This window comes from Taudactylus pleione, unplaced genomic scaffold (genome assembly GCF_031769625.1).
Source record: "Taudactylus pleione unplaced genomic scaffold, aTauple2 ptg000161l, whole genome shotgun sequence".
Classification (NCBI taxonomy): domain Eukaryota; kingdom Metazoa; phylum Chordata; class Amphibia; order Anura; family Myobatrachidae; genus Taudactylus; species Taudactylus pleione.
The window spans coordinates 5,264,655-5,280,081 of NW_028284563.1; positions in this window are offsets into that span (position 1 = coordinate 5,264,655).

Sequence of the window (15,427 nt, forward strand, 5' to 3'; positions counted from 1 at the left end):
TGGCAGCTCACAGCACAGCAGGGTCCTTGCAAAGTCATCATTTTGACACAGTTTGAAGAAAGAAGTCAATGTTGTTGTGTAATTTGGTATAGTCAGCGAGCTGAGAATGCTGGCAAAGCCTGCTAAAGCTCTCTTCGATAATAAACATTAAGATCATGACAAAACATGACAACACAAAATGCTTGCTTCCGAGGCCCTACCCATATGCCGTGAAGCCCCACAATGAGCGTACCGCAAAAATTGTGTTTTTAATTAATTAAAAATTAACAGTAATTCATTTTGATTTAAACATTTTTTAGTTGCCTCCGCCGTGTTTTAATACGCTCATATGTAAAATTTCACAATCTTCGCTTGTAAAATATAGATTTGTACTGAAAGACAGAAGGACACATTTTCGCTTTTATATAGTAGAGAAGATAGAAATGAAAAAATAGTAGATAAGCTAAATCCTTTTCTAATTCCGGATCTAACCTATAGAGGGCGAATGCAATGCAAAAATTGTGTTTTTTAATTAATTAAAATTAACAGTATTTAGTTTTGATTTAAACATTTTTTAGTTGCCTCCGCCGTGTTTTACTTTTAATACACTCGTATGTAAAATTTCACGATCTTGACTTGTAAACTGTGGATTTGTATAGAAAGGCAGAAGGACAAATTTTCACTTTTATATAGTAAATAGATTTATCGATCCTTTGTTTTTCTCGCTGTATACCTCTCCTCTAGGAGAAATAAATGGCACATAAGGCCAACAGTACCACCACTATGCTGATGACACTACCTAAGGCTCATCATGTCCAAAATAGAGCTTATTATCTTCTTTCCTTCCAAGGTCACCACCTACCCACAAATCTCCCAATAATGCTAACACTTTCTTAGTCTGCCAAGCATGGTACCTTGGTGACACACTTCTCTCAGCCGTCTGTTTTATACATCACATCCAGTCTCTCTACCAGTTCTACAATCGCTTAAAACTTAAAACTCTATTTTCTTATCCAAGGTGCTACCAAAACATTTGAATACGCTCTCGTTATCTCCCTCCTCAACAACTATAATCTCTATCTAGCAGTCCCCTCACTCATCTATCCTGGCTTCAATCCATCCTAAATTCTGCAGCAAGACTGATCTTTTTTTTGCCACTCTACCTCTGATGCACCTAGGGCCGGCCCTAGCCAATTTGGTGCCCTAGGCAAGATTTTGGCTGGTGCACCCTAGAAGATAATCCACCACCAATCTTAAAGTAGGTACACAGCTGATGGATATCTCTGCAGATTATGGTTGTTCATACACACTGAATAACCATCATCTGCGGCCCTGCTAGCCAGATGACACATAGCGACCCCCTCCCTGCCAGCCACTGCAGCAAGTGTAAGGGCGATCGGCTGAACGCCCTTACACACAGCAATGGCTGTGCTGCACAGCTGACGCGATATATGTCTGTGAACAACTTTGTTGACGGACATATTGTGTGTACGGGATATTTTCAGCATCTCAGCGTTCGAGACACAGAGACTATATATATATTTATATATATATATATATATATGTACACACACATATATACACATGTATATAAAGTACATTTTATATATATATATATATATATATACAGTATACATATATACATGCACAGTATATTATATATATATATATCTATATATATATATATATATCTATATATATATACATATACAGTATATACAGTCAGGTGCATAAATATTGGGACATTGACAGAATTTTCATATTTTGGCCTATATTCACCACCACAATGGCTTTGAAATGAAACAAACAAGATGTGCTTTAACTGCAGACTTTCAGATTTAATTTGAGGGTAATTACATCCAAATCAGGTGAACGGTGTAGGAATTACAACGGTTTCTATATGTGCCTCCCACTTTTTAAGGGGCCAAAAGTAATGGGACAAGCGAAACAATTCTAAATCTAACTTTCACTTTTTAATACTTTGTTGCAAATCCTTTGCAGGCAATTACAGCCTGAAGTCTGGAACGCATAGACATCACCAGACGCTGGGTTTCATCCCTGGTGATGCTCTGCCAGACCTCTACTGCAAATGTCTTCAGTTCCTACTTGTTCTTGGGGCATTTTCCCTTCAGTTTTGTCTTCATCAAGTGAAATGCATGCTCAATCGGATTCAGGTCAGGGGATTGACTTGGCCATTGCATAACATTCCACTTTTAAGCCTTAAAAAACTCTTTGGTTGCTTTTGCAGTATGCTTCGGGTCATTGTCCAGCTGCACTTTGAAGCGCCGTCCAATGATTTCTGAAGCATTCGACTGAATATGAGCATATAATATTGCCCAAAACACTTCAGAATTCATTCTGTTGCTTTTGTCAGCAGTGACATCATCAATAAATACAAGGGAACCAGTTCCATTGGCAGCCATACATGTCCACGCCATGACACTACCACCACCATGCTTCACTGATGAGGTGGTATGTTTTGGATCATGAGCAGTTCCTTTCCTTCTCCACACTCTACTCTTCCCATCACTCTGGTACAAGTTGATCTTTGTCTCATCTGTCCATAGGATGTTGTTCCAGAACTGTAATGGCCTTTTTATATGTTGTTTGGCAAACTCTAATCTGGTCTTCCTGTTTTTGAGGCTCACCAATATTCACTCTTGTGAAGTCTTCTCTTGATTGTTGACTTTGACACATATACACCTACCTCCTGGAGAGTGTTCTTAATTTGACCAACTGTTGTGAACGGGTTTTTCTTCACCAGGGAAATAATTCTTCTGTCATCCACCACAGTTGTTTTCCGTGGTCTTCTTTTTGGTGTTGCTTAGCTCACTGGTGCGTTCTTTCTTTTTAAGAATGTTCCAAACAGTTGATTTGGCCACGCCAGATGTTTTTGCTATCTCTCTGATGGGTTTGTTTTGATTTTTCAGCCTAATGATGGCTTGCTTCACTGATAGTGACAGCTCTTTGGATCTCATATTGAGAGTCGACAGCAACTGATTCCAAATGCAAATGTCACACCTAGAATCAACTTGAGACCTTTTACCTGCTTAATTGATAATGAAATAACGAGGGAATAGCCCACACCTGTCCATGAAATAGCTTTTGAGTGGATAGTCCCATTACTTTTGTCCCCTTAAAAAGTGGGAGGCACATATTGAAACCGTTGTAATACCTACACCGTTCACCTGATTTGGATGTAATTACCCTCAAATTAAATCTGAAAGTCTGCAGTTAAAGCACATATTTCAAAGCCATTGTGGTGGTGAATAGAGGCCAAAATCTGAAAATTCTGTCACTGTCCCAATATTTATGCACCTGACTGTATACACACATATTTATAATATATATATATATATATATATACATACATGTATATTCACACACACACACACATATATATATATATATATATATATATATATATACAAACTCCAGCAAAAAGAACGGCACTCAGAGACTTGATACTTGCAAACAAATACCGTGTATTGTCAGTCTACACGTGTTTCGGGGATACAACCCCTTCGTCAGGACCACATACAACAAATAACATATATTCCAAACACAACTTAAATACCCTCCTAGCACCATACCTGAGCTCCAGTCACCCACAGCGTCCACGTGTCCGGCCGTCGGGCTTCCGCTGACGTACTTCCGGGATCTGCAAGGGTGTGTTGCCATGGTAGTGCATCACTTGCATTCCATAGCCCTCACTCTCCTGCGTTCCACCGGGTACTGACGCATGAACTCCCATGGACCAATAGGCAAGTGGCGCAAGGTGACAGGAGCCTGTTTATACAAAAATTAGAACAAGAAAAAAGAAAAGAAAAACATAAAATCCAATACATCAAACAGTTCAATGAGATACATTAAATGCAACTAATTCAGTAGGAATTACACCAACCAATTGCCCTCTGTGTACAGTATCCTCTCACGCCTGTTTTATACACTTTGCCCAAGATGCATAAGAACAGCACTAGACCACCAGGGAGACCGATTATATCGGCTCGTGACTCCCTGTATCAAACTACATCACAATTGCTGGATGTTATTCTGCAGCCATTGCTTCCCCTACAAGGAACTTTCTTAAAAGATACCACTTCTCTTCTAAAAAAATTGATTGATCTTGGTAAGGTACCAGAGGGTACACTTCTGTGTTGTTTAGATGTCCGTAGTCTCAATACGTTATACCGCATAGAGACGGACTAATAGCCATGAAAAATTTCCTTGAATGTAATTTATCTACATCTGGTTTTGACCATGATTTGTTCCTCACATTATTAGAATTAATCTTGAATAGGAATTACTTCCTGTTCGATGGTGAAGTATATTTACAGCTACGAGGGTGTGCCATGGGGTCATCTGTGGCACCCTCGTATGCCAATGTTTTTTTTGTTTGCTGAGGAACAAAGATTATTTTTTGATGACCCTAATATTAAGCGACACATTCTTTGGTATACCCGATACATAGACAACGTGTTTCTTCTATGGACCGGGGGGGGGTGGATTCTTTTGAAAATCTAATGAGTAGGATTGACGAGTCAGAATCCCCCATTAAATTTACGTATGTATTTAATCGTAAGGAAATTCATTTTCTTGATGTAAAATTTACGATTAAGAATTGAAACAGAGGTTTACAGGAAGGAAACAGATAAGAATACTTTTTTGATGGCCTCTAGCCATCATCCAGTGGCCTTAAAACAGGGCTTGCCTCTGTCACAAATGATGCGGTTTGCGCGCATCACGAGTGACAGAGATAAGCTCCCGGGATTGCTGGATGATCTGATTAAGAGATTTGTGGCCCATGGATATGATTGGAGAAATTTGCAGGTACAAAAATCTAGAGTACTAGATATGTCTAGAGAAATGCTATTGAATCCTGCTAAAAGGGTTGAGAAATGGTTCATCCCTTGGACCAGTAATTACACAGTAGCCAGTCCCATTATCAAAAGAGCCACCAAAGCATTGTGGCCTATTGTAACATCTGATAGTGATTTACCAGCATTTAAAAACGTGCGTCCTTTGGCAGCGTTTAAGAGAGGCAGGAATCTGAGGGACAGACTGGGGAAGACTGACATCACTGGGAGGGGTGTCCCGAATCCACCCAATGTTTATTATAAGCCACCGGGCTGCTATAAATGTACTAATTGTACTACATGTTCTTTTATGATACCATGCAAGTCATTCAAACATCCTCATAATAATAAAATCTTCGATATTCGTCACGTTCTGACATGCAGCAGTACTCATGTGGTCTACATAATTGTATGCCCATGTGGTCTGAACTATATTGGTCAGACTACGAGAAAGTTTAGTGAGTGTATGGCAGCTCACCGTTCTGCAATTCGGTTATCATTAAATGGTAGAGCTATTGATCAACCAGTGGCGAAACATTTTAAGGAAAGGGGCCATTCGCTTTCAACACTTAGATATTTTATGATTGATCATATACCTCCTTCATTGAGAGGAGGGGATAGAGCTAGAAGACTCCTTGTGAGAGAAGCGCAATGGATTGTTTGATTGGATACTATTGGTCCGAAAGGACTTAATGATAAAATCAATTGGAACAGCATTATGTAGCTTTGTATTGGGTATTATGTGAATTTTTTCTTGTATGTGCAGACTTTGTGTTTCTAATATTATGACATTTGGAAGTCTTTTGGGTTTAAAAATTATCGTACTAACAGAGGTTGGTGTAATTCCTACTGAATTAGTTGCATTTAATGTATCTCATTGAACTGTTTGATGTATTTGATTTTATGTTTTTCTTTTCTTTTTTCTTGTTCTAAGTTTTGTATAAACAGGCTCCTGTCACCTTGCGCCACTTGCCTATTGGTCCATGGGAGTTCATGCGGCAGTACCCGGTGGAACGCAGGAGAGTGAGGGCTATGGAACGCAAGTGATGCGCTACCATGTCAACACACCCTTGCAGATCCCGGAAGTACGTCAGCGGAAGCCCGACGGCCGGACACATGGACGCTGTGGGTGACTGGAGCTCAGGTATGGTGCTAGGGGGGAATTTAAGGGGTGTTTGGAATATAAGTTATTTGTTGTATGTGGTCCTGACGAAGGGGTTGTATCCCCGAAACACGTGTAGACTGACAATACACAGTATTTGTTTGCAAGTATCAAGTCTCTGAGTGCCGTTCTTTTTGCTGGAGTTTGTGTATGATTACATTTTGGAATTGTGCATCGGAGCTATTTACCTATCGGAGGGAGTGCCGGCAGTTGGTGGATTGTTATATATATATATATATATATATATATATATATATATATATACACACACACACACACATACTGTATATACATATACATATGTATATACATACAGTACATTTGTATACGTATATATACACACACACACATATATATATAATTATATAAATAAATATACTTACATATACAGATATATATATATATATATATATATATATATATATACATACACATAGCCTGCACCACTCTCTGCTTAGTGAGTGCAATCTAAACTAATTTATCATGAGAAGACTGACTCTTGTTACTGTATGTGGTCAGCATGGCTGGAGTGGGAGTTGCTGGGACCATGCTGAGTTTGGGGCTCGAGCCGCTCAGGCTGTGCTGCACTGAGGTGCCTTGGTCCGGTGAGCGCTTGGCGGCGGGTGGCAAATGCAGAGGCGGAGCCGTGAGTCACTTACGGCTCTGCTCCGCAAAGGACCATGGGAGGAGTGGCCGTGGCTGGGCATGTGCAGTATGCCCTCCTGCAACCGCGGCCATTTTCCTTGTACCCTGTAGACAGAATGAGCTTCTGTTCAGAAGCTCATTCTGTCTGACTACTGCGCTGCCTGATCGGAGCTGAGTTCCAATCATGGTAGCGGTGGGGGAGAACTGCAGAGCAATGGAATGCCCCTAGGCATTCTGGTGCCCTAGGCATTTGCTTAGTATGCCTATGCCTAGGGCCGGCTCTGGCTGCACCATTTTCCGAGTCCCAACACTGGCTCCCCATGTTCTCCAGAAGCCAATTCAAATTATTCATCCACGCCGACACAGCCTTCAACAACACTACGTACATCTCAAATCTTATACACTATGTAGACAAAAGTGATTGGACACTGACAGTAAATAGATCAATGAGATATTATTGACGTCAGTACTTTGTAGGTCCACCACGTGCAGTGATTACTGCAGACACCATTCTTGGCAAACTGTCCACAAGTTCCTGGACAACAGCAGGCGGTATGATTTGCCATTCTGCCTTAAGTACAGTGACAAGCTGTGACACTGAAGAAGGTCGAGTCGGCCTAGAACGCCCCCGTCGCTCCAATTCATCCCAGAGGCTCTCAGTGGGGTTAAGATCTGGACTCTGAGCTGTCCAGTCCATCTGGGTTACTGAATTTTCTGTATACCAGTCCATTCTTCTTATCATATTTAAGATTATGGCCCGTATTCAATTATCCACGAAAAGTTGTAATCCGCTTGAAAGTATCACCGTTTGCGACTTTTCTCCGTATTCAATTGCAAACACTTTTCCCATACGCGAAAACGCAATGCAATGTAATGGTCAAAAAAGATTCGCCTCTGAATAGGTGGAGAAAAAAAGTGCAAATCGCTATTTTGGGGTGCAAAGGAGGGGAAACCATTCGGCATCCTTGGGACAACCCCCCAAAGGATAACTGCGTAAAAAAAAAAACCCCAAAAAATATTGAGGAACACCCCAAAAAAGTACTTTGAAAAGGGGGCAAAAAAGTTCAAAGTGGGGGTACAAACTTAAAAACTAGTGAAATAGATTTTTGTGGCGGTTCTGCCAGTATGGGTGACATAGGCAAACGCAGGGGGGTTTCCGTCTGCCTGGAAACCCCCCTCCCCAGCCCACACCATGACTACAATAAAAATAGTAATATAATATAATTTTACAAGTGCTGAATGTTATTCTCACTATCACAAATGAAATAATTACCACTAGCTGTGGATCTTTTAACATGTATCAGCTAGTAATAAATAACCTGTGCATCAACTAGGAGATCTGGAAAGCATTCAGTGTTAGGGATGTGCTGCTATAGAGGCCAATATGTATATACAGTATATGTCCAGGGCAGTGCTAGGTTGCTCCCAGACTCCCGGACTTGCTCTAATACTCTGGAATGGTGCCCACATCTAAAATAAAAACATTCAGCTTAGGCAGGATGGCCATACTGCCGCATTTAATGGCTTATTGTGATCGCTGGTCCTGTACATGCTGGAATTATGACACACAATGCACTATGTATGACGCATATTAAAGCTGGTTAAGTGCTAATTCTACCCTCTTCATGGACTGGCCACACTCACTCTAAAATCAAGCATTTGGAAACCCCCCTCTAGAAATCCTGCGTTTGCCACTGGGTGAGGTGTTTTTTTGATTGCAGGTGCTTGCTGCAGGTGCGTTTTTTATGTTTTTTTTAAACTTTACTTTAGTGACTTTAAACCATGCTTGCCCCCATTTTCAAGTACCCCAAATTTGACAGGACTACTTATCTTCTCCAAAAAAGACCCCTGCTTAATGCTATTCTTCACCACTTGTGCAAAGACGCTAATTAGAAGAAATTGACAAATCTTAAGTACCAAGGTTTAGAAGAGGAGAGAAAAAAAAAAAAGAAAAGAAAAGACTCCTATCAGGGCACACTCCTGTGCTGTATTGATGGCTACAAAATTAGTATAGGAGAAATAGGACAAACTGATTACATCTAAGTGAGATCATGATCATATGTGAAATTTACATTAATGTCTCAATTAGCAGACAGACCACCATATATTTACCCATTTAGTATATCTGAAAATAGATGTATTGATGTTGATATTAAAACTAAAGTTTATTTATTCTTAAAATGAAACATAGACACTCGAAATCAACTTATTATACAAAGACAGCATAGACAAATAAGAACATTAATAGTGTATGATACACTATATCGATTAACAGTGATCCACTATATCCAGGTCTATTTGACAGTACTGGAAGTATAGTTATAAATATTTGCTAATGATATACACAATTGAAATCGACAATTCATCGAAATGCCACCCTAAATAGTACACATGCGATACTTCACTAATCACAGAAACCATGCATATGGTGCTGGGGGTATAGTTATAAATATATGCACAATTGAAATAGATAATTCATCAAAGTACCACCCTACCTAGTACACATATTAAGATGCAATATTTCAATGATCACAGGAAACATACATATGGTATGTCTAATGAAAGTAGTCCCTCAGTAATCCACCGGAACCAGTGAAAAAATAATACATAAGATGAGCCCACCACAGCCTTCTAATGTGATATTAGTTAATAAAGGTATAATGTACTGTTATCTAGGGTAAGATATTCTAAGGTTGAGTGGATCCACCTGTATATTTAGATATACAAATAACATATAAATATAAAAAACATGTATCACAATTGACATACAAATACAAAACTAAAGGCGAAATAATAAACAAATACATACAACATGCAAAAGGTATAATGATACCACAATATTAAAATGCTGAACACCACGGATACCACCTATATATATAATATGGAGGTTATTAGAGGCGTCCCTCTATTCCGATCTGGGAGAGTACATATGGTACTAAATATTTTCCAGATATAGATACAGGTATAGAGTGGTGTGCTTATATGCCCAGGATCTGCTGTTGCCTGTCTTAGATATTAGAGGACAGGGAATGAGAGTCCCAGGAACTGGCACCAGAAATTAGAAAGCTGCTTCTGCTGTTACAGCCCAGCCTCACCAGTATCCCTGTTGCCTTACAGCAGCGCAGGGAATCCAAGCAGCTGGCTATAATGAGAGAGCAGGAAAAAGTAGAAGGAAGAAAGTACCTGCCAATATTGTCTCCCTTCTGTATGATCGTCCGTGGTGCAGGGGTCCAGAGTGCGCACTGTGGAGCCCACCAGCAGGCTGTCTGACACGTGTGGCTTTATCAAAGGAAGTGCTTCCTTTGATAAAGCCCCGGCGAAACACGTGTCAGACAGCCTGCTGGTGGGCTCCACAGTGCGCACTCTGGACCCCTGCACCACGGACGATCATACAGAAGGAGACAATATTGGCAGGTACTTTCTTCCTTCTACTTTTTCCTGCTCTCTCATTATAGCCAGCTGCCTGGATTCCCTGCGCTGCTGTACGGCAACAGGGATACTGGTGAGACTGGGCTGTAACAGCAGAAGCAGCTTTCTAATTTCTGGTGCCAGTTCCTGGGACTCTCATTCCCTGTCCTCTAATATCTAAGACAGGCAACAGCAGATCCTGGGCATATAAGCACACCACTCTATACCTGTATCTATATCAGGAAAATATTTAGTACCATATGTACTCTCCCAGATCGGAATAGAGGGACGCCTCTAATAACCTCCATATTATATATATAGGTGGTATCCGTGGTGTTCAGCATTTTAATATTGTGGTATCATTATACCTTTTGCATGTTGTATGTATTTGTTTATTATTTCGCCTTTAGTTTTGTATTTGTATGTCAATTGTGATACGTTTTTATATTTATATGTTATTTGTATATCTAAATATACAGGTGGATCCACTCAACCTTAGAATATCTTACCCTAGATAACAGTACATTACACCTTTATTAACTAATATCACATTAGAAGTAGGGGTGTGCACCGGCCCCTTTTCGTGTTTTGTGTTTTGGTTTTGGATCTGGATCTTTCTTCGTGTTTTGGATCAGGATTGGTTTTGCCAAAACCACCCTTCCGTGTTTTGGGTTCTGGGTTTTGTGTTTTGGATCTGTATTTTTTTGAAAAAAAGCATAAAAACAGCTAAAATCACAGAATTTGTATAGGTTTTTCTGCTCCTATGCTATTATTAACCTCAATAACCTTAATTTCCACTGATTTCCAGTCTATTCTGAATACCTCACACCTCACAATAGTGTTTTTATGTCCAAAAGGTTGCACCGAGGTAGCTGGATGACTATGCTAAGCGACACGAGTGGGCAGCACAAACACGTGACCCATCTAGGCGTGAAACTGCAGTGGCAGACAGGATGGCATTGAAAAACTAGGCCCCAAACTGTACATAATGCAAAGAAAAAAAAGAGGTGCAAGATGGAATTGTCCTTGGGCCCTCCCACCCACCCTCATGTTGTATAAACAGGACATGCACACTTTAACAAACCAATCATTTCAGCGCCAGGGTCTGCCACACAACTGTGGCTGATATGATTGGTTCGTTTGGGCCCCCACAAAACAAGCTGGCAATTAATCTGTCCCTGCACAAACTGGCTCTACAGAGGCAAGATGTCATCCTCATCCTCCTCATCCACCGATTCCTCACCCTCTTCAGTGTGTACATCCTCATCCTCACAGAGAATTAATTTGTCCCTGCTGGAACCACAGGTCCCTCTGTATGTTCTGGAGGCTGGTCTCCCTGGAAGAGTTGATAATTCATTTTATGAACATCATCTTCTCCACATTTTGTGGAAGCAACCTCCTACGCCTTTCGCTGACAAGGTTCCCGGCTGCACTAAACACTCTTTCGGAGTACACACTGGAGGGGGGGCAACTCAGGTAAAATAGAGCCAGTTTGTACAGGGACCTCCAAATTGCTTCTTTTTCCTGCCAGTACAGGTATGGACTGTCTGACATGCCTACTTGGATGCTGTCACCGATGTAATCCTTTAACAGACAGACGCACGCTTGTCGCTGCTGCTTTGAGGATTCAAGTGCGGCTACAGCCGACACAATTCACAAAGACAGAAAAAAAAAAGAATATTTTTATTGTTTGTGGAGCACACTTTGAGGGTTACACCACCCTTTAACAGACAGACGCACGCTTGTCGCTGCTGCTTTGAGGATGCAAGTGCGGCTACAGCCCACACAATTCACAAAGACAGAAAAAAGAAGAAGAATATTTTTATTGTTTGTGTAGCACACTTTGAGGGTGTCACCACCCTTTAACAGACAGACGCACGCTTGTCGCTGCTGCTTTAAGGATGCAGGTGCGGCTACAGCCCACACATTTCACAAAGACCGAAAAAAAAAGAACAATATTTTAATTGTTTGTGTAGCACACTTTGAGGGTGTCACCACCCTTTAACAGACAGACGCACGCTTGTCGCTGCTGCTTTGAGGATGCAAGTGCGGCTACATCGCACACAAGTCACAAACACATTAAAAAAATAGTTTTTTATTTTTTGGAGCACTTTGAGAGTTACACCACCCTTTAACAGACAGACGCACGCTTGTCGCTGCTGCTTTAAGGATGCAGGTGCGGCTACAGCCCACACATTTCACAAAGACCGAAAAAAAAAGAACAATATTTTAATTGTTTGTGTAGAACACTTTGAGGGTGTCACCACCCTTTAACAGACAGACGCACGCTTGTCGCTGCTGCTTTAAGGATGCAGGTGCGGCTACAGCCCACACAATTCACATAGACAGAAAAAAGAAGAAGAATATTTTTATTGTTTGTGTAGCACACTTTGAGGGTGTCACCACCCTTTAACAGACAGACGCACGCTTGTCGCTGCTGCTTTGAGGATGCAAGTGCGGCTACATCGCACACAAGTCACAAACACATTAAAAAAATAGTTTTTTATTTTTTGGAGCACTTTGAGAGTTACACCACCCTTTAACAGACAGACGCACGCTTGTCGCTGCTGCTTTAAGGATGCAGGTGCGGCTACAGCCCACACATTTCACAAAGACAGAAAAAAAAAGAAGAATTTTTTTATTGTTTGTGGAGCGCACTTTGAGGGTTACACCACCCTTTAACAGACAGACGCATGCTTGTCGCTGCTGCTTTGAGGATGCAGGTGGAATCTAGACGGGATTTGGAACCGGGGACACACTACCTCCATCAATTGTCTAAATCCCACTGCACTAATGGCGGATACCGGACGCACGGCTAACACCAACATAGCAGTCAAGGCCTCAGTTATATGTTTTGCTTCAGGATGACTGCTGTCGTACTTCATCCTCCTCGCTAGGGACTATTGGAGGGTCAATTGTTTAGTAAAAGTAGTGGTGTTCCTACTTCCTCTCTGGGATGATGAACAACTCCCAGCAGCAGCAACAGCACTAGGAGGAAGTGGTTCTTGATCTTTCTCTATTTTATTTTTATCGGAGAAAGTTTGGTCCTCCATTTATGTTATATTGATATATACGTGCGGCTAAGGCGCACACAAACACAGCTTGACGCTGCTCCTTTGTTGATGCACGTGCAGCCACAGTGCACACAATTCACAAACACAGAAATTTTTTTTTTATTTTGTTTGGAGTGCCCTTTGGGGGTTACAGCACCCTTTAGCGGTCAATCCAGCCGGCCCTTTATTTATGGGACACAGGCGCACGCTTGGCACTACTTTGTTGATGCACGTGCGGCTACTGTGCACACAATTCACAAACACAGAAAATATTTTTTTTTTTGGTTTGGACTGTAGTGTACTTTCGGGGGTTACAGCACCCTTTAACGGTCAAGCCAGCCGGCCCTTTACTTATGACACAGGCGCACACTTGGCACTACTTTGTTGATGCACGTGCGGCTACTGCGCACACAATTCACAAACACAGAAAATAATTTTTTTTTTGGTTTGGACTGGAGTGTACTTTGGGGGTTACAGCACCCTTTAACGGTCAAGCCAGCCGGCCCTTTACTTATGACACAGGCGCACGCTTGGCACTACTTTGTTGATGCACGTGCGGCTACTGCGCACACAATTCACAAACACAGAAAATAATTTTTTTTTTGGTTTGGACTGGAGTGTACTTTCGGGAGTTACAGCACCCTTTAACGGTCAAGCCAGCCGGCCCTTTACTTATGACACAGGCGCACGCTTGGCACTACTTTGTTGATGCACGTGCGGCTACTGCGCACACAATTCACAAACACAGAAAATAATTTTTTTTTTGGTTTGGACTGGAGTGTACTTTGGGGGTTACAGCACCCTTTAACGGTCAAGCCAGCCGGCCCTTTACTTATGACACAGGCGCACGCTTGGCACTACTTTGTTGATGCACGTGCGGCTACTGCGCACACAATTCACAAACACAGAAAATAATTTTTTTTTTGGTTTGGACTGGAGTGTACTTTGGGGGTTACAGCACCCTTTAACGGTCAAGCCAGCCGGCCCTTTACTTATGACACAGGCGCACGCTTGGCACTACTTTGTTGATGCACGTGCGGCTACTGCGCACACATTTCACAAACACAGAAAATAATTTTTTTTTTGGTTTGGACTGGAGTGTTCTTTCGTGGGTTACAGCACCCTTAACGGTCAAGCCAGCCGGCCCTTTACTTATGACACAGGCGCACGCTTGGCACTACTTTGTTGATGCACGTGCGGCTACTGCGCACACAATTCACAAACACAGAAAATATTTTTTTTTTTGGTTTGGACTGGAGTGTACTTTCGGGGGTTCAGCACCCTTTAACGGTCAAGCCAGCCGGCCCTTTACTTATGACACAGGCGCACGCTTGGCACTACTTTGTTGATGCACGTGCGGCTACTGCGCACACAATTCACAAACACAGAAAATATATTATTTTTTTAGCACTTGGGGGGAGCACCCCTGATGGACAGAGCACCCCCTGGACAACACTACAGCACCCCTTTAGGACTGGGACACTGCACAGGACTTTGGAGTGGACACAGCCCCTATGGAGAACTGACTGCACAACACAGTCCAGCCAGCCCCTATGGACTTTGAAGTAGTGGACACAGCCCCTATTAACAACAGCAGCACAGCACAATACAGCCAGCCCATATGGACTTTGAAGTAGTGGACAACAGCAGCACTATACTACACTACACTACACAGCCCTAACTCCCACCCTCCCTCTTCACTGTCCACAGCCGAGTGAGAAAATGGCGCCGACGCGGGTACCTTATATAGGATCCAAAACCCGCGAGACTCGGAAGGCGGGATGATGACGTTTTGCCTCGATTTCAGATCCGAGTCAGGCGGGAAAAGTCGAGCCTGACTTGGATCGGACTCGGATCGGGGGGGCTCGGGGGGGTTCGGATTTCAGAAATCCGAACCCGCTCACCCCTAATTAGAAGGCTGTGGTGGGCTCATCTTATGTATTATTTTTTCACTGGTTCTGGTGGATTACTGAGGGACTAGTTTCACTAGACATACCATATGTATGTTTCCTGTGATCATTGAAATATTGCATCTTAATATGTGTACTAGGTAGGGTGGTACTTTGATGAATTATCTATTTCAATTGTGCATATATTTATAACTATACCCCCAGCACCATATGCATGGTTTCTGTGATTAGTGAAGTATCGCATGTGTACTATTTAGGGTGGCATTTCGATGAATTGTCGATTTCAATTGTGTATATCATTAGCAAATATTTATAACTATACTTCCAGTACTGTCAAATAGACCTGGATATAGTGGATCACTGTTAATAGATATAGTGTATCATACACTATTAATGTTCTTATTTGTCTATGCT